At 41.8% G+C, this 27,893-nt stretch overlaps 1 protein-coding gene and 1 long non-coding RNA gene across 12 annotated transcripts in view; one reads left to right on the plus strand and one right to left on the minus strand.

Moving 5' to 3' along the window:
• The window catches only part of NCAM1 (neural cell adhesion molecule 1), a 485,915-nt gene that overhangs the window by 191,530 nt on the left and 266,492 nt on the right, over positions 1-27,893 (plus strand). The window lies entirely within an intron of this gene.
• LOC137522730 (uncharacterized) lies at positions 122-26,902 on the minus strand. Its single transcript, XR_011022423.1, has 3 exons — positions 26,813-26,902; positions 875-951; positions 122-337 (listed from the first exon to the last, which is right to left on the minus strand). It is a non-coding gene; the product is annotated as an uncharacterized lncRNA (long non-coding RNA).

Consider the following 27,893-nt stretch of genomic DNA (forward strand, 5'->3'; position numbering starts at 1 on the left):
TTATATAAAAATGAAATGTATTAGTCTATAAGGTGCCATTACTAAATCAAAGGGTTATTTATTTATTTTTTACAAATGCATTTTTAAAGTTCATTTTTAATGATGTTGTTTTATTTTCCATTGATTTGATTTGCAATACGTGTGTACATATTACTGCATGCATATTGCCTGCAGACTATATTTGGTAAGCATGAAAGGAAAGGATACCAGTGTGGAGTCAAAACATTGTGCTAATAGAGTTACACTTGTAGTGTGTTGATTAACATGCATTGGGAATTCACGGGCCAGCGCTCCAATCCGTGAGCACCGCACCAAGATTTCCAGAGGAATTTTCATTCTATTTGTACAAAACACAAAATGAACAGTAATTCAATGACTAACAAGCTAATTAAAAATAATACAAACACCATTAAGTTTGCTTATAGATTCCAAATATTCATTAAATAATTTTTCTATGACATATTTGTAAACCATAAAATGTCTCTTTGTGGTGAGTTGCCGCGTGTTAGAGGATGAAAAGTCAAGTTTTCAGGCTACTCGGTCCTTGGGTGATCACAGTGTCCTTGGGTGATCACAGTGTCCTTGGGTGATCACAGTGTCCTTGGGTGATCACAGTGAATCCTATGGTGGGTGTGACCATATGCTAATGTTCATTTCCAACATACCATAGCTGGTATGGTAATGATAATGATTTTAGAATTAAGGGCAAAGGTATGTGGGTCAAATTTACAGTTGCTATTCAGATTGCATTCTAAAAGTGTGTGTGTGCGTATGTGTGTGTGTGCGCGCGCACGCTAGCTCTCAGTGACTCATTAGTCCCAGTGACCAATAACGTGTATCTATAAGTAACCATAAGTTAGTGATCTGGGCTCACCTCTGCTTGTAGTTGTCTGCTCAATGCTGAGGCATGCTTCTAAGATAGCTTGGCCCTTATTCAATTCACGTAGCACTCTACAATTGAAAAAGTACCAAAAAGTAAGTGAGGAAAAAAATTAGCAAAATTATTAGTCTGTGAACCTCACTGCATTGTGGGAAATAACAGCTGTACTCAACTGCCAAGGAAGCAATAGCTCCCTCTGTGCATAGAACTCTCAATAACAAACATTCCATACAGATCATCTGGCAGAACTAAAAATATCGCCACCTGTGATAATTTGCAGACTGAAAAGAAACATTTTACAATGGGCAAAAACTGACTAAATAAGTGAATATTGTAAAAAAAAAATGCAATTTTATTCATTACATTATTTTTTTACAATTCCTTTTTAATTATATTATTTGAACAGTCTTCAATGGTGTATGTTATGTATGTATAATTACTGTATATACTCATAGATAAGCCAACATTTTTATACCTAAATGTTGGGCTAAAAGATGAAAGTTCTCTTATTTGAAAATGAAGACCATTATCGGTACTTGGCTTATGTGCGGCCCCCTCACCTGCAGAGTGGGAATTGGAAACATGTGCATGCTGCAGAGTGTGTTGGAAGCATGCCTGTAACTATAGTTACCTCTCCTGGCTTTGGCAGTAGTCCTCACATCTCCCCTGCAGTTAACCCCTGCAAGAGCTCCGGGGCTCACGGTCATGTGACCCCAGTTAAACCCCAGAACTCTTGTGGGAAACATGAACTTGCATGGCAAGTACAAGGTAACTATGGCTACAGGCATGCTTTAGACTCCTACTCAGTAGTATGTTTAGGGGAAGACATTGGAGGTGGGTTTATCCAAGAGTCACACATCTTTCCTGGTTTTTGGAGGTAAAGTTTGGAGGTGGGCTTATCCGCAAATTAGCCTATATATGGTGTGTTAATGTATGGCAAGGTGTTTTACATGTAAATAGAAACCATTGTTAGGGTGCCTTCACCTGTTTCCTTAACCTATTTTGGTTCCTGGACGTAGTTTCTACGTCCAGAAACCATGCGCGCTACCGCGCGCCCCCGCGGCCGATCGTGCGCGTGCACGCGCACTCCCGGCCGCGAATTCGGTAGCCAAGGAATCAATGTATCGGGCTACGGAGCCCGATCATTGATTCCTCTCCCCCGCTGAAAAAGCGACAGCTTCTCTGGGTCTTCTTCCTGATGCGTCACTCTAAGCGCGTGCTACGCTTAGAGTGACGTCATGTAAACAAACTCATGGCCAAAAAGTAATACTACACCTGAAAAAAAAAAAAACAGAATTAACACACATTTACATTATAAATCTATTGTTTACCTCCCACCCTCCCAAAAGTACCCAAATAAAATGTTTAGTATATAAAAAAAAAACCATTACAATAAAAAAAAACATGTAAATATTTACCTAAGGGTCTAAACTTTTTAAATATCAATGTAAAGATGAAATATTTCTATATTTTTTTTATTTTAAACTTGTAAATAGTGATAAATGCCAAACGGAAAAAATGCACCTTTATTTCCAAATGAAATATTGTCGCCATACATTGTGATAGGGACATAATTTTAACGGTGTAATAACCGGGACATATGGACAAATACAATACGCGAGTTTTAATTATGGAGGCATGTATTATTTTAAAACTATAATGGCTGAAAACTGAGAAATAATGAATTTTTCAATTTTTTTCTTATTCTTCCTGTTAAAATGCATTTACAGTAAAGTGGCTCTTAGCAAAATGTACCCCCCAAAGAAAGCCTAATTGGTGGTGGAAAAAACAAGATATAGATGAGTGCATTGTGATAAGTAGTGATAAAGTTATAGGCTAATGAATGGGAGGTGAACATTTCTCACGTGAAAACGACGGAACCTGAATGGGTTAATGTAAGGTAATAATTATTATTCAGTATTTATATCGTGCCAACATCTTCCACAACACTTTTACAAGGTGTATTGAGTCTCTAAAATAAAGCTTCATAATTTCATTTTGTATAAAATTATTGTAATTGTAATGTTCATCCTAAAACTTAGACTTGATTTTTTATATGGAGACAACTTTGTTCTTTCTCCAATCATTCTTAGCTTGTATTATTATTATTATTATTTTATATAGCGCCAGCATCTTCCGTGGAGCTGTACAATAGCATACAGGGTATAACAATACAAAGTATACAATACAACAGTTGATACAAGACAAGAGGGTGTAACAGCTAAAGCAGTGAACATATTTTACAAGGGGTGAAAGGTATGTACACCCATTACACAGCATTGTGAGACAAAAGGGAAGAGAGTCCTTGTATCCTTTTTCAGGGGTTTGGAATCATTGTCTGATTAGTATTACCTATCTGCCTTATATCCAAAAGTGGTGGGAGGAGGGGCTCGAAGAATGATAACAATTTAAAAAATGACTTACCTCAAAAGAAGTTACCAACAGCAAAATAGCTGAATTAAACAATGTTTATTGGAAACACTATAGACAATGTGTTTCATAGACTAGATCCCGCTTCCTCAAGTCAAAATGAGTGTCTTTATGTGGCAAGCAGGTAGCTCAGAGCACCTCTTCCATTTATCTATATATCCAAAGGGTAGAGATATGGCACAGTCATGTAAACTTTGTATCGTTGGCAGTCCTCACAGAAGTATTTCTTTTGTGTATTTGGACTTTCTCTCTGGAGTTGCCCTTTAATTCAAACCTGTGTTCGCAAACGTGTTTGCCATTGTGAAAATATCCTACAAATGTCTGCTAAGTTTAGAATCTATAACTTGTAATTATACCAATTCTTCATCTGATTCTCATTATCTGCTTTTGTTCTAGTATGTGGTGTGACAATAGCAGATCCTTTCCATCAGTGTGACGATGCTGTAATTATCCAACCTTGTGAACAATGATGACACACTGACAGGGATACTTTAATTTCCCTTCCTGGGCTTTTGTTTGATAAATGGCAGTGGGACTGCAATGATCGATATGTGTATTGTTCCAAATCAAGTCTGAAGGCTTCAAGAGAAACTAGGGGAGTTTTAGCCGAATTTCACATAACTTTTAATGCATTTGAAGATACAAAACATAGAGTATATATATTGGATATACATTCATGACATAAAATAGAAAATCCAGGTCTTTATAATCCTTATGTAGTGTTAATTAAAAGTCTGTTAACATTTGTAAAAACTTGAGACCCTCAGATAAGCCCACCTTCAAGATTTCCCCCCAGCCCCCATGCAGATCACACATTGGAAGCGTGTACAGTACATGCTGCAGAGTACATGTTGGAAGAGTGCCTGTAACCATTGTCACCTCTTCTAGCTCTGGCAGCAGTTCCTGTGCCTCGCTTGCAACCTCAAACTTCCCGCAAGAGCTCCAAGGCGTCAGTGGGGTCACATGACAATGAGCCCCGGCGCTCTTTGTGGGTTTTTTCAAAGCTGCAGGGGAGACATAGACTTCCATTCATGGATCTTCTGTCATCCTATTTACTAACTGAAGGTTGTGAATATTCATGGACGCAGAAGCACCTGTGGGCAGTGTAAAAATGTAATTTGTAGAATGCTATAGGCAACAACACACCTTCGGTTCGGCACCAGCAGCTTAGCTTATAGCTGCACACAGCGATACGACATTCCCACAGCCGGCAGATATCTCATCCCAAAAGTGGACTCCAAAACGTGTCAAGCTTTAAGGAATTTATTTGGCAAAATAGATATGCAGGTGTGTCCATCAGTTATCTTTGATTCATGTTCATTACCTTAGCGAAGCAATCAATCTTTAGTAAGTCATCTTAAAGAGAAACTCCGACCAAGAATTGAACTTTATCCCAATCAGTAGCTGATACCCACTTTTACATGAAAAATATAATGATTTTCACAAACAGACCATCAGGGGGCGCTGTATGACTGATTTTGTGCTGAAACCCCTCCCACAAGAGGCTCTGGTACCGTACGGTACTCTGGGCAAACTGCCACAATGTAACAATGACACACACAGGAAATGGCTGTTTATAGCTGTCTGTTAAAGCCAGAACAGCTACATAATCTGCCCACAGTAACAATGTCACCATGTAATACATGTCAGAATGTGAATCTGGGAGAGGAAAGATTTTACAATGAGCAAACTCTGACTAAATCATGTATATATAATTATTGTAAAAATTAAGCACCTTTTTATATTAAATTATTTTCACTGGAGTTCCTCTTTAAGCGTTCCAGGCACTTGAGCTAGTGCTTGCGAGTAACCCAGGCTTTCTCTTACGAACATCTGTGCTACGTTGCACTAAGACAGCACTTAGGCCTATATACAGCATACAGAGAGATGACAGGAAATTATAAGCTAGAAGAGAGCAGTAGTCTTGAAGTATAAGTCAGGAAGTAGAAGTAATTTCCCTGATACCGTCCGTTCCTTATAAACAACCAGTCAAAGGTTAACACTGGGGTCCACCCCTAGTGGGTGGAGTCCGCTGTCCAACACATACACGGCCTGCCATTGGCTAGCGGGAGCATGTGATACAATGACCAGCACAATCTTTACTGCGCATGTGCTGGAAAATCCAATTTTCCAGTGACGTGTTCCCTTATTCTAAGGAACGTGTTATTTCCTGTACGCTGGCCGTAGTTTTCCTTTTTGCAGCATGGATGTTTGTACATTTTGAGCTCATAAGAAGTTCTCTGGCCTTCTACGAGAAAAAACATTCTCCTCCAACCTTCTGTATGCCTTCAGTACAGAGCTTCCAGAAAGTGTCATTTAAAGAGACACTGCATGTCAAGTCTTTTTACTAAAACAAGTTTTCTAAAGTAACTGAGGGCCCAGAGTTCAAGCATATCATCCTTAAATTCCAACAAGCAGCAGTTTAGTGTGGGCGGCGGCTTAGTACATGGGCTTCGGGTGGGTGGTGGCTTGTTGTGGAGGATTAGTGTGGGTGGCACAGTTTTGGGCAGCGACTTAATGTGGGTGGAAGACTTAGTGCGACAGTTGTGTTGTGGGCACTGCACACACAATTCTTTTGATAATCCTGCCATTACATAAGGGCCTCAGCATCCATGTAGAGGCCAGAGAGAAGTTGTTTTATCCCAACAGCAGTGGTTCTTATTATCAGAAGCATCAGTAATTTTTTGTCATGTGACTGTTTAGAGCAGAATTGTGTTTGGTTTTTAGCAGTGGAGGTGAGGTACAGTATTTCTTTTTTATTTGGAAGGTTTTGTGTTTCAGCAGTTGCAAATCTAGTTATCTGAATGTAAGAATTGCTGTGAAGATCAATACTGTGCCCGTGGCTTTAAATGACAGCTCTCCTGTTTGACATTGCTGCAAGCATTCTGTGTTATTTTAGAACGGCGTTTCAGGTTAACAGGTACAGATACATTCTAATGTCTGCGTCATGAACGAATCAATACTTCTTTAAAAAATATGAGTCACTGAGAGCTGAAAAATAAGGATGAAAAAAGCAATATTTTTATTAAGATGCTTTTTTTTTTAAATAACCCATGCTGCATCTATTGATACACTGATGTTCAATATTGCGTGACAGGACTTGTTTACTGTTGGCAATTTGTTTTGTACATTTGCTCCACGCAAACCTGCTGGTCTTTAGATTTGGATTGTGTGTTTCAGAACCTTTCTCTGTCATGTCATGTCAGGTTTTTTTTTAATGTTCTTGTCCTTGCAGGGAACAATTCCCTATGACTTCCTGTCTCTATAATTACTTGCAATGATTGCTACAGAAAGATAAGTTGGTAGCCATTATACAATGGAGACACCTGGTGGCAATTCTCAAAGGGGTCAACTACTATTTCCCTTTCGAGAATTTTCTTTTACTTCCAAGGGACTGTCCCTCCAAAAGAGGGACGATTGGGAGCTATGTTCTCTCACACTACCCACTGACTTTGCTGTCTATTTTTCGCTTATTCTTATTTTACAGTTCCTAGGGTAGGCTCAATCGTTCTCTTTCCAGTCTTCTCAGTCATATTCTGTGTGCACACGGAGGCTTAGAGACTGAGCTTTGCAACACTTGCTTTGCTCCAGATCAAAGGATTACCTTTCCTTTTAGCTATGGATCATATTCCAGCTACAAATACATGTTAAGTTTGCAGCCTGAGCATGTACCGTATATACTCGCAAGCAAACCGACCCGCATATAAGACGACCCCCCAACGTTTACCTGAAAAAAACAAGAAAAAGTGATTGACCCTTATATAAGCCGGGGGGGAGGAAATGCTGTCCGTGTGATCCCCCAGTGTGTCTCGGTATAGTTAGTATAGTGCCCAGTATGGGTAGGTGGTGCCTCAGTATAGCTAGTAAAGTGCCCAGTATAGCCAGTATAGTGCCCAGTATGGGTAGGTAGTGCCCCAGTATAGCTAGTATAGTGCCCAGTATAGCTAGTATAGTGCCCAGTATGGTAGGCAGTGCCCCAGTATAGCTAGTATCGTGCCCAGTATAGCTAGTATCATGCCCAGTATAGCTAGTATCGCGCCCAGTATAGCTAACATAGTGTCCAGTATAGCTAGTATAGTGCCCCAGTATAGCTAGTATAGTGCCCAGTATAGCTAGTATAGTGCCCCAGTATAGCTAGTATAGTGCCCAGTATAGCTAGTATAGTGCCCAGTATAGCTAGTATAGTGCCCCAGTATAGCTAGTATCGTGCCCAGTATAGCTAGTATAGTGCCCCAGTATAGCTAACATAGTGCCCACTATAGTGCCCAGTATAGCTAGTATAGTGCCCCTCCCCCCACGGCCGCCGCTGCTATTACCTTAGCTCGGCGCCGCTTCTATTCCCCTGTCCTGCTCGTATAATTCACAGCAGCGCGCCCCACGCACGTAGGCTGCTGTGATGACGGAGGAAACCATAGAGAGCGGCTTCCTGTAACGGCAATGTGTATCGCCGTTACTATGGGAACCACTCTCTATGGTTTCCTCCGTCATCACAGCAGCCTACGTGCGTGGGGCGCGCTGCTGTGAATTATACGAGCAGGACAGGGAAATAGAAGCGGCGACGAGCTAAGGTAATAGCAGCGGGGGAAGCGGGGGGGGGGGGCCTTCATGATCACATGACTCGCAAGCAAGCCGACCCCCCAACTTTTGACCCACTTTTTGGGGGTCAAAAATTTGGCTTGTTTGCGAGTATATACGGTATATGAGTTTACAATAGTGTGCAAGCCAGCAACATTTGTACACACACGTGTAACTTGCTGTCTTTATATGGGTACTTAAAAGCACTTTGAAGGAAGTACAGTATGTTGTTGTTTTGGGAAGATATAATATTCATATTGGATTAAGCATGTATAAATCATTTTTTGTTCTCAAGTTCTGGTCCATGAGTGAATCATTTAACCCATTGTTTTCCTGTTTTTGAATATTCTAGTTGATTGGGCGTGTTGTTGCACAGAAGTGTGAGCACAGTTTGCTGTAGGCTCAATCAATATTGCACTGTTTGAGGTGTTTTTTTCTGTTTTACTTTATTTGCATTTGTTTTGTTTATAAATTTAGCCACTGGGTGACTTGTTATCTATTAATGGTCTGATGTCAGGTACACTAATTTATGACAAACTCAGTGTTCTCCCCTGAAATTTTTTCCAGCTGGGTGCCATGACAAAGTAGCCGGGTGGGGAGAATGCAGGGCCTACGCCTCTCTGCACAATTCTGCTTACAGCAGAGGAGGAGGTGAGTCGATGACAGCCGGGTGCTCACCAAAACTAGCTGAGTGGAGCACTCGGCTAAAAGAGCCTAGGGAGAATACTAAAACACATTTAAAATTTCCTAGAGAAGCAGGTAAGGATAATAATATCAGATTTTATTTAATGGAGGACAAATGGAGTACTTATTCCTATGATGGGCACTGCAAAGGTATTGTATTGATAAGGTGGGGAAACATGTCCTCTGAGAACAGGGGAAAAGGTTCTTAAATTGGTAGGAATCGTTTGAATACAAAATAGCAATAAAAGCCCAGTAGAGCCGTACATGTATGAACGCCTATGGGGCTTGATTCACAAAAGAGTGCTAACTGTTAGCACGACCGTTTTCGCATTGCGCGCGCTCGCGAATTTTCACGCAATTTTCACGAATTTTAGCGCGAAATCAATATCGTTTTCGTGCGAAAATTCTAGTTTGCGCGCGAAAACTCACGGTCGCGCGCAATGCGAAAATCCGCGTGAAAACGCCCGTGCTAACAGTTAGAACTCTTTTGTGAATCGAGCCCATGGTGACCTAGGCGCAGGGTAAGCTGATAATGGCTGGCCCTGCTGTCACTCAAATCCTCGGGGGCGTTAAATACTATTTTCCCTCTGATTCATAGCAACTCGGAGGGAGATGTAATTCGGGGTCTGGATCACCAGGACCTTGAATTATGCTTACGCAAGCCACGCACTATAGCATTACTGCTATTACTGCACCTAGTTTTGGCACTCATCGCTGTGCACCGTGTGCCGAAACCACCTGCTTCACAATAGAGGTCCAAAACCTTTCCCCCTCTATATTAAAAGCAAACAAACAGACAACAACAACAAAAATGTTCTATCTGTGAGATGGCCAGTAGACCATGAACATTTTGTAGAATACATAATATAAGTTAAGGCTCAGCACACATATCTGAATTCCACTTCCCCCTTCCCAGAGGCATTGCTTTCAGCAAGAACCTGTCATAATTCCATTTTTTTTATCAATATTTATCTTCAGTGCCTCAGCACGTGTGCTTATATTTATTATGTTTTTAATTCCGTGTAATTTCTCGTGTCCGTTGCCCTGCTGCTTGCTGGAGATGTGTCACTGCGGTGTCTGTGCCTGATTTAGCTCCACTGTCTGCCTGTCACTCAGATAAATCAAACAATGAAGACTGCTTTTATTTATTCCCTCAGTCACTGTGCTGTTTTTAGAATATACTGTAACTGTGTGTAGCAGCAGAGCTTTGTGCACCCTCCAGCTACTTTCCTACTTATAGCAATACCGATCCTCTAAAGCAATCTTAGGGCTCTTACCCAGTATGCAGCACAGGTGGTTGTATGTTATACAGCACCTGCCCTGCCTCACTCTACTTTGTAATTCTGAGCACACAGTGCTGTATTGTGGACAACCCTGCATGTAGACGGTAGCATGGTGGATAACAGTCTCGCCTTGCAATGCTGGGCCTCTGGTTTTAAACTGTGATTGACATATGACTATTTTAGGGATTAGATTGTGAGCTCCTCTGAGGGAAAGTGACATGACTATGTACTCTTAAAAATGCTACAGATTTTTCTGTGTTTTCCCCAGAATTTTTTTCCAGCCGAATGGTATGAAAAAAAAGGCGGGCGGGGCACAATGGGGGAATGCAGGGCTGGTGCAACTCTGCTTACAGCATAGGAGCGAATGAGGAGATGAGCTAATGACAGCCGAGTTGTCATCAAAATTTGCCGGATGGAGCACCCAGCTAAAAGAGCTTAGGGAGAACACTGATGATGCAGTGCATTGCAGCAGATTTAGTAACTATCTCAATGTCTGTTTGCTTCTAACAGGTTGTAATTAACAGTTAGACACAACTAAGAAACAAAAAAATTGTAGGAGGTGCATAATGTGATTACAAAGTATATAGTTAATATAATTTGTTTACAACAATTTTTAAGAATATACAATTGTTGGTGAAGTGTGATCATTTGCCCAATGTTTCCAGCAATATACAGTATAGGTCAGCAATTATAGGCATGAGCTGACCACTCTGGGTGGAATACCAGATGAAGCTGGTGAAGACAGGGAAGTGTTTGAATTAACCTGTTTGAAATGTAATGGGGTGGCCACATCCTTTGAAGTCTATTATGTGTGTTGGCTTTGTAGGGGTGGTATGTCAGCATTATGTCTGTTCTCCATCGGGACCTCAGAGGTCCACATCATGCTGAGTACAGGACAATGCATGCGACTGATCCTTTTATTGTGTCATCTGTAATTATCTCTCCCCTCTCAAGCACAGAATATAAAATAGGTCAGATGCAGATGAGAAATCTGCTGATTACAGAGATGGAAAACCCAAGTTGGGGTTTAGATGGAGAAAAAAAAAACTATTATTCCAATCTATCTATATAATGATGAGTTTCTGTACTTTCTAACACCAGCTATAGATCAAAAATATACAGTTTGATAGCTTAAGGTGCCCACTAATTATACAATTTTGATTGCACAATATTACCAACTCTATGTAGTAGAATAAAGAGTAGGTATGCGTAAACTGAGGAAATATACTGTGCATTGATACTTTTAGGTAGTTCCTCATATTGCATGGAAGTGGTAAGATTGTACAATCAAGATTGTATCATACGTGGGCACCTTAAGTTAGTCGGGTATCCAGATGGTACCTTCCTAACCATGAAATGAATCTTCAGTAACTAAAAATTACTTTTAAAGTGTACCTGTAGTGAAAAAAGTGCCCTTAAATGGGTACTTCCTCAAAAGAGAGAAGCCTATGGATAATCCAGAGACATCTCCCATCCTCCTCCACCAGGCTTTTCCAGTACCGGGACTTCCTGAATATGGCTCGTGCCTGTGCTGTAGCATGAATCCAGTTGGCGAGGCTTTCTCCACCAAAGCCCAAGCAGGTCTGTGCGACTACGCAGACGTGAGCCGTACACTACACCTGCTCAATAGTACTCACCCAATCGGCTCGGCTTTTTTGTGCGTGCTCACACTTTTAATGGATTTATCTACCTGTATGTTGACCTGAAAGTTGTTACCACATGATCTCGAAGCAAGTAAAAGTAGCAACGGAGGAATTACGGCTAAAGCGGTGCTCAGATAGTAATTTGGACGCTGTCAAAAGACGGAGCTTAAATTATTATAAAAACGGTAATTTAACCCGTAGCAATAGCTGGAAGCCGAATTACGTATTTCTCCACTGTCTATGGCAACCTGTAGGGGGAATAGTAATTAACGTTGCCGGTACTTGGAGCAGAAGCTTGGTGAGCCATTTTTCCGGCTTTACCCTGTGCCCAAATTTCCCGTCAGCTTAATTATAGGTATGTCATAGTCTTGTCTCCCTATTCATTAGATTCAATGATCTAACTATATGCACGGCCCTGAGTTTCTTGTGACTTCAAAGCCCCAGTTTAAATTTCCCTACATGCATGCAGGTACTTTAGCGTTAAATGGGGAATTGATTTTTTTTTTTCAGACGAGGCAAACTGTGCCTGGTCTGCACAGCAAGGTAGTGGAAAGGGGTGACACTTTGCACTTATCCCAAGGAAGGGGTGGGACCACAGCCTGGTCTCTATTGGAACAACAAGTCGTTTGCGTTATTAAATGAAGAAACCATAATGCGAAAATTAAACACCTGCTATTTTTTCAGTCACAATGAGGTGTTTTCTACCCTAGAATAGTTGATATAAAAGTATATCTATTAATCTTCTTGATTGGAACAATGCTTTAAGCAGAGTATTTCCATTAAAGACTGTCCAGCAAACGATGACTGGAAGTTGTTATTTTCAATGTTAAGTTGTTCTGAAGAAAGAAAAACATCAGAGCAAGAAGCCAGTAATCCATTCAAGAATTATGACCTGGAGACGGGAAAATAAAATAAATCACTAGATACCTCATCTGGTGTCATAAATCCAAGTGGTCGCGATAGCAGTACATTTAGTTGCCATGGCAACAATGACTGCGGTGATGTGTAAGGTTGGCTGCAACTACATGTTTTTTTCACAGCACTAATTCCTTGCCCACATAGCACAGGTATGTGTATACATAGAATACTTACATATTATAAAGGAAAAAGGGGATATAATGTTCAAAAAAGCCAACATGCATATCTAAATTTTGTTTCAGCAAACCTCTAATGAGTTTAGGTCTGCTGGTTCCTGTACAATATGCTGCTGGGCTCTCTGTTTACTTGCTTGTTTTGCTATGGGTGGATGGGGGGGGGGGCAAGCGGAACAGTTGAAAAGGGCGCAAGACACATCCTGTTGAAAATTGCACCCACTGCTATAGTGGATGTTGGGGCCACACATTCGCTATTTGCAGCAACCGTCATTTTACTGATAATCTGCTATCGCTAGTCCTGAGCCCTGTATCAAATGTACCCTGTGACAAGTACTGGTGTGCTTGCTGTGTGTGGCTAATAATAACACTCGCAGTTGGGTGAGTTTTCCAGCATAGTTAAAGACCAATTTGTGGACACCTTACACATTTTAGAAATGTGCCCAAGATGATTGAGTATAACTTCTACAAGCAAGTTAAGTTGTAGGTGCGTATGGAACCTAGCACACACCGCAGTCTCAATAGCAGTACATTTGTTTATCCATTGGCTTACCAACACATACATGCTTCCTGCACAGCACCACACACTGCCTATAGACTTCAGTCTCCCCAGAGACAGTCTCTGAACAGAAGGATGATGCAATTCAAAAGGGAGCAGCAGCAACCCCTCCCCATCTCTGTTTGTGGTCATGTGATTAAGGCAGGATTTAAAATTGCAGGTGTCAATTTCACACAAAAATTAACATTTCAGCACTATAATTAGTAAGCTATTTTTAGGCTTGTGGCTGAAAATGGAGTCTTAGCTGCATGCACTATCTAGAAGAATTCAATAAACCAGCAAAGTAATATACGGTAGATGTAACAAGGATCCAGCTTTATTGTAACATGTATTATACAGAAACAGTGGATGACTTTAAAGCATTAATCTGTAAAATCCTACTTTATCTCAAACTTAGCATTGTTCTGCAGACAATTCATATTAGACTTCACGATTATTGTACATATAATAAATCATTGATTCTCATAAGCATAGTCTGGGAAAAGATTAACTAGGTCCTGTATGATTTTTTCTTCCACATCGCCTTAATTGGCTTATATAATGGAGGGGAGATAAAATGGCTACAAAGAAATGTCCTCTAAGAGAAAGGACATTACGCTGACATAATGTAACTCATCTTAGCATTGCTGAGAGATAATTCAAATTTTATTAAAGTGTAAAGCCAACGGTTTGAGATTCCATTGTGGATGTGCACAGAGTGCTTTTCTGCCCTATTTGAAAAAGGATCACTACAGTACATTGAATAAAAAAAAGAATAATTGATCATAACAAAAAGGTTTTCAATTAATAGAGACTTTCGCACATATCAGAAAAGCAGAAAACATTAAACAGATTATATGATTATTTAAAACATATTCCATGTCTTTTTGAAGGATGAACTTATTTAAAAGTTGTAGGAAAAAGGAAAAAGGTTAAAAAAAAACAAAACTGTAGGATGTCATGCATTTTGTCAAGTAAGTCAATATTGTAAGCCTGATTTACTAAGTGAAAGGATTGAACATTGTGATCTTTCAGATTCATACGAGGCAGAAAAACTGATCGCTGGTTGGGATATGATCGTAACCTGCTCGTCCACAATGTGCGGTGAACTCCCACAGCTCAGTGCTCATCAGGAACTGTAATCAGTTCCACTGATATAACAAGACAAGAGACGGAACATTTATATAGCGCTTTTCTCCTGGTGGACTCAAAGCACCAGAGCTGCAGCCACTAGGGAGTGCTCTGTGAGCAGTAGCAGTGTTAGGGAGTCTTGCACAAGGTCTCCTTACTGTATAGGTGCTGCTTACTGAACAGGAAGAGCTGAGATTCGAAACCCTGGTCTACTGCGTCAGCGGCAGAGTCCTTAACATTACACTATCCAGCTACTATGTGAAGATACAATAGTGCATATGCATGCAGAATTTCCTATTCATTGGAGGGAATCACACCATTTGCAGTCTTATAGCATCAGTCTTAGTGTTGAAAATGTGCTTTGACTATGCAGTACGATGCTTGGTAAATACATTTATTTACACAGCAAATTGCTATTTTTTTTTTTTTTTATAAAAGTGTAAAAAAAAGTAATTAACCACTTTAACCCGGATTATACAGTTTGGGTAGTCAGTACAGAAGAACCACAAAATGTGTAGCACTGTTCCACTGAGCCATAACCAACCCATACGTTTTCAAAATGGGGGAAGGGCGGTTTGCTCCTTGGCTGTGTGTGTTTGGTGGGGCAGAAAGTTCTCTGCCACCTCCCAACATTTTCAGGTGAAGGGTCTCTTCCCCATCCCCCAATGGGGTGTTTGCACTAAACTGCGTTAAGCTGAGTAATGTGTGTTAAGTCTTACGCACGATGAGTAGAGCGTAATGCATTGCAATCTGTTCTACTCATGTCCCCCCCCCCCCCCCCCCCCAAAAAAAAGAAGTGGAAATAATAGAGTGAGAAGCTTATAATAAATGGGCAATCAGATAGCTCACAACTAGTAGTTCTTTGGTTTGTTCCAAAAGGCAGACAACATCTTCATATAGTGTTAAAATTGCAAAGCTTTGCTGGTGATAAGATGCTTTGTATGATGCATTATTTTAATCTACAAGGAAAACACTTACCGTACATACGTATTAAAACCAGAGAAGTCAAAAGTATCATAAACTGAGAAATTGGAAAAAAAGGATTTATGTACTGTCTCCACAGTCCTAATAACAGTTCAGGTACATTCACCAGCCATATTCATGTATGCTTACAATCATTGTTTATTGAATGCATTACTGGATTTGGCTGACGTTCAGATTTAGGAATAAGTTATAAGTGTAAATTGTACAGTGCTACTGTCAGGCTCTGGTGGCCAGAGAGGGGAGTGCTCAGACAGGCAGCACTTCTGCTTAGCACAAACTTCCAACTGTAGGTCCAGTTTGAAAGTCCATTGAGTGAGAAATTATATAAGAGCCAAAATATGGCTAAGATTTCAGCAAATGTATGAGGACTGTTGCCCAGCAGCGACCGGAACTCAACCCCTCAGGCAACAGTTTGTGGTTAGACGGCCAGACATGTCGCTAGCCTCCAGGGTAGTGACAGGTTTTGAAAACAGAAAAAGAACCAAAACCAGTATATGCTGCTCAAAAAACTGCACTTTATTCACGATAATTTAAAAAGGTACACAGGTATATAGTAATATAATGTCAGGGGATAGCCTGGCATATCAATTCAAGTATTGACAAGTACAATACTATGTGCTGCAACTGTCAAAGACAGAACAGACAGTCCCATATGAATAGCATTTTAATAGATCAGATCACATCCAGCTATCAGTGGCATGATAATCTCAACAGATTTAATACCAAACAGTACTGGCTAGGAGCTATATAAAGCTCAATAGACATAAACCGTAATCATAGAGCTTAGACCAAATAGAGGATTGCACCTTGGTGGTACCAATATAATGTTCCCGTGAGGAGACCCAGGTGTCTTAAACAAATATGGTCATAACCACTCACAGAGGGCAAATATTGGTGCAACCAATATGGTCAATGTCAGAAAATGCCAGTATGAAAGGAGATAATCAAGGTGCCCCAAACATTCTTATTTAATCATAATAGGGTTATTGGGGACACCATAGCCATCCACTGTGAGGAAACCAAATTGGATAAAGTAAAGTATGGTTATAACCACTCACAGAGTATAGGAAAGTGTGACCAATATGATCAAAAAGTAAACTATTCATAGAATATCAGGGAGCCGAGAATCTGATAACTGAAAAAAAGCCGCTTAATATTCATCAAGCCAAAGCCACGTATAATGATCGACCAATTGAGTGCCTGAAAGGGCCACCAAAATTCCTGTATCTACAGCTACTGCATAGAGTCAGTCCAATAGGCCTAAATCCTATCGCAGTACAATTGATGAAACAATGCCGCCTCCATTGTAACAACGGTGTGCCATGACATCATAGAGATTGACTCAAAAAGTTCTCAGTTGAATAATACGTTGGCAGATGCTGAAGAGAATATAAGTAAAGTAATCCGGATCAGAACTATTGCAACACGGAAATCCTGTTTATCAAAGTATGTGGGGATATCTTAATGCCAGACGTCCGTTATAATCCACAGAGCATACATATGGATTATCAGCCAAGTATTGATGGTTATATAGCGGCTGATTTTGCCAAACGGTGTTTTAGAAAAGCTGGTAATGTCCCACTCACGTCAGGCCACCTGGTCAAAAGCGCAATGTAATAAATGTTGCAAACAGGCGTCTAAATGCCAAGTATTGACGGTATATGGCAGTTTTTTAAGGCAAGCAGTATTTTGAAACGCTGATAATTGCCCACTCACGTCAGACCGCCTGATCTGAAACGCAGTGTGATGAAAACTGCAAGCGGGCGTCTGGATACAAAGTCATTGTATTGCGGGCAGAATCCCCATGCATGCGAGGTGTCACTTATCTGATCCGGTAGTGTAGCTCTAGACAGCTATCTCCATCAGTTGAAGAGCGGCCTGTAATGGCTCCAATGTACTGGTCGATCAAAACCTCGTGCAGGTGGCAATGGCGGCGGCCTGTATCAGTCAGAGCACGGCTCTCTATGGCGTACTGCGTAGCATAGCGTCTACGCGTTTCGCTCCGCCCACCGGAGCTTCGTCAGGACGTGCTACGTCACCCTAGTGACAGGTTTTGTTGCTACGGAGAGGAGACTGCTTCCAGTGTGCGGAGTGAGTGGAAGGAAAATGCAAGGTCATTTGGACATCAGAAGGTTGCTGAAGTTCCAGCAACCTCCACTTTTGCACTAGTGGTTTTTTTTTTCCTTTACACTGGTTTTGATACATCTGTTTCTTTGTTCTCTGTACGCATCAGTGGAGCTTGCAGTGAGGGGAATGCAGAGGTTATCATCTTTATTCCCTTATAAACAATGCCAGTTGCCAGGCTGTTATACTGAGCTTTTGGCTTTAGTTGGTTTTGAGTCACACACATCGGCAACAAGCATGCAGCTGGTGGAGTCAGAACAGAGTCAAATCATCTCGTCTGCATGTTTATTATGGTCAAGTGACAAAGTATTAGAGGCAGAGCATCAGAAGTCAGGCAAATAGCATTGTTTATTAGAAAATAAAGATGGCAGCCTCCGTATTCTTCTCACTTTAGCTTCCCTTTAAATCTTGAATATTATGGCTTGTAGCATTATCTAAGTCCTTGGGATCGTCATTTTTAAAGGAAACCTGAGATCAAATTTACTAAAGCATTTATACTTACCTGGGGCTTCCTCCAGCCCCCTAGAGGCCATTGGCTCCATTGTCATCCTCCCAGGCCACTTCCGATCATCTGTTGGCTGGCCCATCTCTTCCTCAAGTCGCCACCAGTACCGCAGTAGTGCGCATGTGCAGCCCGGCTGTGCGCACGCCCCCATCACTCTCCTGTCACCGGGAGTGTTCTGAAAATTCCACTCTAAATGAATTGGCCCTGGTCAAAGTATATCAAAATGTAGCTTTGTTATTATTGTAGTACACTCTGCCACGCTGCACTGCACTGCACTGGTGTGAACAGTAGCATTCAATAGAAAGTGCATTGGCTGAATGTGATGGGTGCCCTTTTCACAACCCAAGCAAATGTAAAAGTTCAGCTAGCAGCATTTCAGGTTCATTTTTTGGCAACATGTTGAGGTTCATTATTTGGCAATGCCTGTATCCCAATCCATCTTATTTCCCAATGAACACTCAGGCTCCTATAGACTGATTTCTATTACTCTGAAGCATATGGATATGCCATTTGCAGCTGCAATTAAACTACATGCTTTTCAGAGCAATTATTAATATATAGAATAGCTATCATGCCATGACACTCATTGTAACTTCAATGCTATTACAGGCTGATGCTAACAATTTAAAGATTGATGACTGTTCTTATGATAATTATCTGTTTAGTGGAGATTCAGCACAATGTTTATCAGCTGCCTATAGGCATACAGCCTATTACTAATGCGATCTTCTGCTTACAAATTGAATAGCTTATGATAAATATAAGCGTCAGCTTATGTCTTAGCGGCACTGATTTTATGTTCAGCAGAGGATAAAAATCTGTGCATGACTCCTGTTCAAGTAAAATAGTAGATTACAAAAAAAATAGAAGAACTGTGTTTTATAAATGCTTTTCAAGAGTGATTGCACTAAAACACTAAGGCCATAATTATACTTTATAGCTTGTAAAGTGAAACATGTTTACAAATATAAATGTTTCTTTTTATTACTACAGTATTATTATTTTACATGTCACCATTATTTTATGTGGTCCACTACAGTTTCCTTCTTATTTGATATAAACTCCATTAATGACTTGGCCAATATATATCTTGTTTAGCTAGAACTATCTCCTACACCTGAATTGATTTACAACTATGTGATGTGGCTGCATGGTTAAGGGCTCTGCCTCTGACACAGGAGACCTGGGTTTGAATCTTGGCTCTGCCTGTTCAGTAAGCCAGCACCTATTCAGTAGGAGATCTTGGGCAAGTCTCCCTAACACTGCTACTGCCTCTAGAGCGTGTCCTAGTGGCTGCAGCTCTGGCGCTTTGAGTCCGCCAGGAGAAAAGCGTGATGTATAATGTTCTGTGTTTGATTGATTAATTATTTTGCTAATGAGCTAGTACATCTACATTTATATATTATTATTGTGGAGGGGTGGGGGTTACATTTGTTAAGATTGCTCAATTTGATTACTGAGAGGGTTTCTGACATCTATGGAACAATGTAAAAGGAAGTGATATCACAGGTTAGGCTGTCCCTTAGGAATCCGATTCAGACGAGAGGAGTGTATATAACTGTGACATGACTTCACAAAGCCCTTTGCTACTTGGGTCACATGATTGCATTTTTATTTGTTTTCATTGTTTTGTTAATAGTTTGCAGTGACATACTATGAGCCTGATCCAATCACCTTTTCTCCTAAGTTTTCTCCTAGGAGATAATTTTCATCTTCTGTTTAAAATAATTTTTCAGCACTCTGCAAGCAAAAATGTACCAAAAAGTAGGTGAAAAAAAATGCGTGTATGTAGGAATCTTATTGATAAGATTATTGTTTTCATTGGGCCCTATAAGAATGCTTTTCTTTTGTTGACGAGCACTCCTCGCTGGAAACCTTTGTTGCACCAGTGTGTCTGAATTTGCCTTGGGTGCTGTGGTACCCTCTGTTAATAATATGCAGTTGGAAGTGTGGAGTGATGTCATCACTGTGACATTAGACTGGTGTGGTAGGTATGGCGTATGTGAGTAAGCTGTGAGTTACAGCATCCATGGCTGTTTAGTCAGGGCAGATGGTCACTGCAGTGAGTTCTACCTTATTCTGTTTTATCCTTCACACTGTGGCTGACAGTTATTGGATCCAGATTGCAGTTTATTATATAGTGTTGAACTCTCCTGATCACAATATTTGGACTGTGCATTGCTGTTATGGCTGCTGGCCATCTTGTTTAGGAATCGCATTCACAGATGTTATTTGTAAATTTATGATTTTAGCATTCATGGCTCTCAAGAAGAAGTATAGAAATAATTTTGCATAATATAACATTAATCTATAATTTTATCACATTTTAAGCATGTGGACATTTCCCTAATATTTAGTTCTGCCTCCCTATCCTCCTGCTTAAATTAAAGGGAGGATATTTATGATAAATCAGCAGATCTGAATACTGGATTTATGTTACCCCAAATCATTTTTTTACTTAGCTACAGAATCAGAATAATTTATTTCGCCAAGTATAACGGGGTTGTACCCGGAATTGTTTTTGGCTCATACAGGGTCGGTGATGGTACAAACACCTACATGCGATCTTCAACACATACAATCATATACAGTAGTACAAAGTAAACATATACCTGTGTGTACAAACAGCACATAACTATAGCGAAGGACGCGTGGGGAAGTCTGGAGTGCTATGTGAGGGTAGCTGCCTGCCAACTACCGACAGCGCTCGCTCGCTCCACAGCAGCTCCAGATGCCCTGCAGTGTGTCCTGGAAAAGAGTGGATAGAGAAAGAGAGAGAGAGAGAAGGGATAGCTAAAAAGAGAATGAGGAAAGAAGGAGAGAACCAAAACAGGAGGAGAGAGTGTCCCTATTACGGCTACAGATTTAAAAACCCTGGGTACAGTACGACAAACAGTCCAGGCCCTGGCTTGCTGCCCAGAATCCATTGATGGTGGTTGCAGGCAGAGGAGACCCAGTGCCTCTGGGAGAAAAAAAAAAGAGCCAGTTGCCGCACAGGCCGATGGAGCTAGTGGCCGAGCTGGAGAGCCAGTGGCCGCACAGGCCGATGGAGCTAGTGGCCGAGCTGGAGAGCCAGTGGCCGCACAGGCCGATGGAGCTAGTGGCCGAGCTGGAGAGCCAGTGGCCGCACAGGCCGATGGAGCTAGTGGCCGAGCTGGAAAGCAAGTGGCCGCACAGGCCGATGGAGCTAGTGGCTGAGCTGGAGAGCCAGTGGCCGCACAGGCCGATGGAGCTAGTGGCCGAGCTGGAGAGCCAGTGGCCGCACAGGCCGATGGAGCTAGTGGCCGAGCTGGAAAGCAAGTGGCCGCACAGGCCGATGGAGCTAGTGGCCGAGCTGGAGGGCTCACCTGGGCAGGGCAGCAGTGATGTGCCACCAGGGGATGATGTGAACTCCCCTGCGGTCTGGATGGTGAGGCATCCTGCCTGTGCCTGGCAGCAGCGGTGGTTGATCAGAGGCAGTGCGAAGCCGTGAAGTGCCTGGGCCTATCGTCCCTCCACGTGGGTGGCGGTGGCCGCTCAGCTGATCAGGCCCCGTGGTGTCCTGGCAGACACGTGGCGATAGAGAGCGCGGAGATCATGGAGCTGCGGGGCTGTAGCGGCAGATGGGAGCTTGGCTCTATGGTGATGCAGCTGCGGGGCTGTAGCGGCAGATGGGAGCTCCCGCTCGGGCAGATGGGCCAATGGAGGAGGGCGGCCGGCCCCCGACATCTCGTCCATCCCAGCGGTCTCCCGTTCAACCTCCACGAGGCGTCCTGGTCTCCCGGCAACGGCGGTGCAGTGGCCCCTCTCAACAGCCTGCACAGAATGCGGAGGTCGGACCGGTGGTGTCAGCGCGCGTCTCTCCCCGCTCACAGGTCCCAGCGGATGGTACACATGCTGGTAAGCTTCCCCTGCAGTCGGTCTCCTGCGGCAGAGCAACCCGACCAGCCGAGGCAGCCTGCGCTGCACGCCTGTGTCCCCTGCATCTCACCAGGCAGATGGAGGTTGTAGGTGAGAGCAGTTGGGAGAAATTTAAAGAAAATAAAATAAAAAAGGCCGGAGCCCTGTGGCCGTGGCGTCCGCACCCGGCGCCATCTTGATGTACTGTACAGGCTCACTACACACCATCGGTTCTGGATGTGCAGCCTTGCTCTCACTGGCATGCAGAGATAATTTGCATATTTAGGAGTAAGGCAAAATTACATTTAAAGGACAACTGTAATAAGAGGGATATGGAGGCTGCCATCTTTATTTCCTTTTAATCAATACTAATTGCCTGGTAGCCCTGATAATCATTTGTCTCTAATACTTTTAGCCGTAGACCTCAAACAAGCATGCAGCAAATCAGGTGTTTCTGACATTACTGTCAAATCTAACAAGATTGTTTCTAGTGTTATTCAGACACTACTGCAGCCAAATAGATCAGCGGAATAGCCAGGCAACTGGTATTGTTTAATAGGAAATACAGTAAATATGGCAGCCTCCATATCCCTCTTGCTACAGTGTTAAAGAGACACTGAAGCGAAAAAAAATTATGATATAATGAATTGGTTGTGTAGTAGGGGTAATTACTAGAACATTGGTAGCAAAAAAAAATTTCTCATATTTTTATTTTCAGTTATACAACATTGTATATAATTATAACATTGCATCATTCTCTAATATTTGCAGTTTACACACTACTCAGCATTCTAAAGCTGGCCACTAACAGTCCAATTTCTAGCGAAAAATCGTTCGAGCGATCAGAAATTCTGATCAGATTGGTTGTAAATAATCTCCATTAGTGGACACAATCGATTATGAACGAGTGAAAAAAATGTCGCCCGAATGAATTTTCGTCGAACGAAAATTTGGATTTTCTTGGTGGTCGTGATAGATAGGATGAAATGATTGGTTAGTTGATGGTGTAGTGAACGATTTTTCATCCGATCAAAATTTCTGATCGCTTGAACGATTTTTCGCTAGAAATTGGACCGTTAGTGGCCAGCTTCAATGTTTTTATAGAACAGGCAGTGAACTTTTGACCTGTCCTGAACTGTTCTCTGCAAAAATAAAACACAATACAGTTGAGATAACTTAACCACTTAACGACCAGCTAACGCCCATAGGCGTCGGCAGGTCTTAAGTGGATTTACATGGACGAGCGGCCTTTCCATGTCAGTTCACGGAGGGTGTCACCGTGAACAGTGTGCGAGCTGCCGATCGCGGCTCGCACGCATAATGTAAACACGCGGGGAAGAAATCCCAGCTGTTTACATCAAAACGGCGCTGCTACGCAGCAACGCCATAGGGCAGATCAGCGATCCCCGGCCTCTGATTGGCTGAAGCCTATCAGGCGCAGGACAGATATCCGTCCTGCGCACATAAGATCGAGAGGCAGGAAGAGGTAGGGAGGACGGAAAACGCTGCGGAGTGGCACTTTGAGGAGCCTTCCCCCCCACCCCGCTCGGCCACACAGAGCGGCAGCGATCAGACCCCCCCAGCAGGTCATTCCCCTAGTGGGGAAAAAGGGGGGGGAAGTCTGATCGCCCTGCCATTAACACGATCTGTGCTGCGGGCTGCAGAGCCCATGCAGCACAGATCTCCAAAATATAGCCCGGTCCTTAAGTGGTTAATCAGAAGTCAGAGCTCTCTGCGACTTTCAAAGTCGTAGAGCTCAATGGCTATTTGCATAGATAACAACTGGAGTTTCTTAACTCTTCCTGTACTGGAAACAAATAATAGACTTATGTCTCTGCTCCTAATACTTTATTTCTTAACTGTACTACACATACAAATCATTATATCATAATTTTTTTTTTCCGCTTCAGTGTCTCTTTAAAGAGAAACTCCTACCAAGAATTGAACTTTATCCCAATCAGTAGCTGATACCCACTTTTACATGAGAAATCTATTCCTTTTCAGAAACAGACCATCAGGGGGCGCTGTATGACTGATATTGTGGTGAAACCCCTCCCACAAGAAACTCTGAGGACCGTGGTACTCCTGGCAGTTTCCTGTCTGTGAACCTTGCTGCATTGTAGGAAATAGCTGTTTACAGCTGTTTCCAACTGCCAAAAAAGCATGCAGCAGCTACATCACGTGCCCACAGTAAAAAATGTCACCATGTAATAAATGTCAGAATGTAAATCAGGAATTTAAAGGATTTTACAATGGGCAAACACTGACTAAATCATTTATACATAATTATTGTAAAAATGAAGCACTTTTTTATTACATTATTTTCACTGGAGTTCCTCTTTAAGTAGAAATCCTTCTGGTACTATTGTAAAGCCTAGTACTCACTTTAGAGATCTGTCACCATAAATGATCTGTATAGATTTTCAGGGAAGCAGTTTCTGAGTGATTCCTGTAAAGTATGCTGTTTGGTCCCAACTGAACAACAAGTTCTGCTCAGTGAAAAAAAATGGGAGGGGAACCACACTGTGGGAATTGCCATTGAAGCACATGCACATTAATAGAAAGCACATCAAGTAAGGCAATTTGTTCTAGTGGATTGTGGAGGATGAAGATGGTGACATCAGTGGATACCTGTACTTATTTCACATCTGTGGTGACAATAGAGCAATTGCTTCAGCAATGGAAGATCTGAAGGGTGTACAAGTACACCAGTCAGTATTTAATGATGAAAAATTACTTTCTGCTCAGATTGCTGATTTAACACATATTTGAAAGCTTGTCAGGTCTTTCTGTTGTAGGGATACAGAGACTGCAGTGATTGATTATGTAAATCTCCCACCATGCATCTTGGGTACTATGTTGTAGGCATAGTCTCATGATCAGAAACCTAGCCAAAAGTTGCCAGTATGGTTTATCACAAAACCGTACCATATTCAGGGGGAATATGGCAGCTCCTATAGCTATTAGAAACCAGGAAACAAAAGTGGTTCTTGGCTCCCTTTGAAGCTGACACCTTCTAGCTGCCTATTATTTATCCAGGGGAAGGTGTGAAGATAGCATCTGTGACTTCTGTAAACTCTTTGAAGCATAGTGTCTATCTATGCACCCCCCTGCTGATAAAAGGTATTTTGTTTGCTCTCTGCCAATGTGTGCAAAACATATGTATGTCCTTATCTGCCTGAAACTTCTGTGGTTGGGCAGACCTCGGAAGTACGAGGAAGTTGACTAATAAAACCATCTGCTAAACTTTTAAATGTAAAAAGAAGAGGTAAAATTGTGTTTTTGTATTAATGAATCACATTGTTGGCATGCATGTTAAAAGAGAACCCGAGGTGGGTTTGAAGAATGTTATCTGCATTCAGAGGCTGGATCTGCCTATACAGCCCAGCCTCTGTTGCTATCCCAAACCCCACTAAGGCCCACCTGCACTCTGCAATCCCTCATAAATCACAGCCACGCTGCTGACAAACAGCTTGTCAGAGCTGGCTGTGTTTATCTCTATAGTGTCAGTTTGCTGCTCTCCCCGCCTCCTGCAGAACTCCAGTCCCCGCCTGCATCCCTTCCCTCCCTGCTGATTGGAGGAAAGGGACGGGGGCAGGGACCGGAGCTATGCAGGAGGCGGGGGAGCAGCTGAGACTGACACTACAGATGTAAACACAGCCTCACTGCACGGCTGTAATTTATGAGGGATTGCAGAGTGCAGGAGGACCTTAGGGGGGTTTGGGATAGCAACAGAGGCTGGGCTGTATAGGCAGATCCAGCCTCTGTATGCAGATAACATTCTTTAAACACACCTCGGGTTCTCTTTAATGTGTTATTGAGAAACATGTCAATACCTTATTTGTAGAGCTTCTGAGAGATAATGGCCTCAATTCTGGTAGCTATGTGAGGTAAATATTTTTTGGAGGTAAAATACCTCATTCGGTATTTACCTCTTTTTATAGCAATTCTGAAAGATTTTTCTCCATTTCCGAACATGAAGTAAAACAGGTAAATGCATAAAGTGAGGTAAAACATGAGGTTTTTCAGCGGTACGCATGCAGTAAATAAATAAGTAGTCTTTAATTGTCTTCCATAAGTTAGGGTAGTCTTTGGAAGATGTTTTTTTTTAGGGGGAAGGTGTATTTGATTATGTAGCAACCTATGACAAGTATATTTATAGGCATCCTTTATTAAACAAAATTCAGTAAATATTTGGAGTTTTATTTCCACTATTCTTTTCTATTACACAGCCTGAATAGGAACTCCACTAAAACAGCAATAGGAACTCCACAAAAAACTGCAAAATGCATACAAATGTCTTTACCTCTAGGTACAGGCAGGTATTAAACTGATCGGTAAATTATGTGCTAGCATGCCCCCTAATTTCCATGAGAATAGGTATTTTCAGTAAATTACCTCATGAATGACCTTATAATTTACCTCATGAGGTGAAACATGACTAAAACCTACCAGAATTGCTAAATGTCATTACTTCATGATGTAAATTACCTCACATGAGGTAATTTATTTGATAACCCTACCAGAATTGAGGCCAATGTGGTATTTCCATTTCCAAGAGTGGAAACCAAGGCTCAGGGTTAACTTATAATATCTAATGTATGAGAGTTGAAATGCAATGGTTCTCATAACCAGTCTGTGCATTTTACAGGGAGGCCTCAACACCAGATGTCTCAGACAGGTGGTACAGCTAGGTAGATCTGCAACTGCAAGATCTGAAAGAAGCACGCCCTTTTTGATTATGGAGGAAAATGATGGTTCTTCATGTGCATTGCTAGGCTCATAGGGCTGCTGATTTTCTAGTAAAATAAATACTAAATAACAAATGAACATGTCAGATTTCATACGTAGCATACATAAATGCATCACAGAAAAAAAAAATCATGTGTTTCTGTTGGGAAGGATGGGGGAAGGGCTTCAAAATAATCTTTACAGCCTAGGAGAGCCTGTGTGCTTCCTTTACTGGCATATATGCTTCTGTTCCTGGTAAGGCAGTTAAAATAACTCAGCTGCAGTAGTCAGACAATTAAAAATATGCCATTGAAGAGAGAGAGAGAGAGAAAACCTTATAATGAAGACGCTCTCAGGTCTCGATGCCCCCAGTGCTTTTATGATGCAGTGAGCTTATAGCCGAAGCCTTGTTCCTCACTGATGGGAGGATGCTGGAGAGTTGCCATGGCAACAAGAAAGCTGCAGAGGCCTGCTGAATAACAATGGGCAGCCTGGTGGTAGGGGGAACAAAAGGATAAGCTGGTTGTGTATCCCCAAGACACATACAGGGTGTTTATTGTCTGCATCTGTGAGCTTCATAACTGCTTTCAGATGCTAATTTAATCCACACAGAGTAGAAACAGGTGCTTGCTTGAAAAGGAAAATGACATTTTGATATGTCTGTATATAAATATACGCACATATGCCAACAAATTTATACACGCGAGCGAGTGTGTACACATGTGTGATTGTGTGTGCGATTTTGCATGTGTGCTTTTTGTGGTTTTCAACCTAGTGCATGTTCTGTTTACGAATACAGACACTGCAATAATCTATAGAGATTGCGTTTTGTATGCGTGTTTGTCCTGTTTGCCATATTATATACATGGTTGTGATTAGGGAAAACAATATCCAATCAGATGGTTTGTATGTATTTCCTTTAAATATCACTGGAGAAATCAGTCTGCAAGTTTATATACCAAACTCTATTGCTGCCAACAATTTCAATTTTTCATACCTTGTTTAGATTTAGAATTTTTCAAGCATGCTCAGGAGTAATTTCTCTGAACATTGCAGTAATGATACAATTATTATCAAAAAATCTTAATTAACGTCTCTCTCTCTCTCTCTCTGTCTTTTTTGTTAATGATTAAAGGGAACCTTAAGTCAGGGAGAAAAAATAAGTTTAACTCACCTGGGGCTTCCCTCAGCCCCCTGCAGCTGATCGGTGCCCTCGCAGCCCCGCTCCGATGCTCCTGGACCCACCGGCGACGACTTCCGGTTTCTCCGTCACTGGCCGACAGGCATGGGAACGTGAGTGATTCTTCGCGTTCCCAGCCACAATAGCACCCCCTATACTGCTATTGCGGAACTGGATCAGAACTGTACAAAAGAAACATGCAGAGGCTTCCCTCTAAATTGGCCAAGCAATACAA

The sequence above is a fragment of the Hyperolius riggenbachi genome, chromosome 6 (assembly GCF_040937935.1).
Source record: "Hyperolius riggenbachi isolate aHypRig1 chromosome 6, aHypRig1.pri, whole genome shotgun sequence".
NCBI lineage: Eukaryota > Metazoa > Chordata > Amphibia > Anura > Hyperoliidae > Hyperolius > Hyperolius riggenbachi.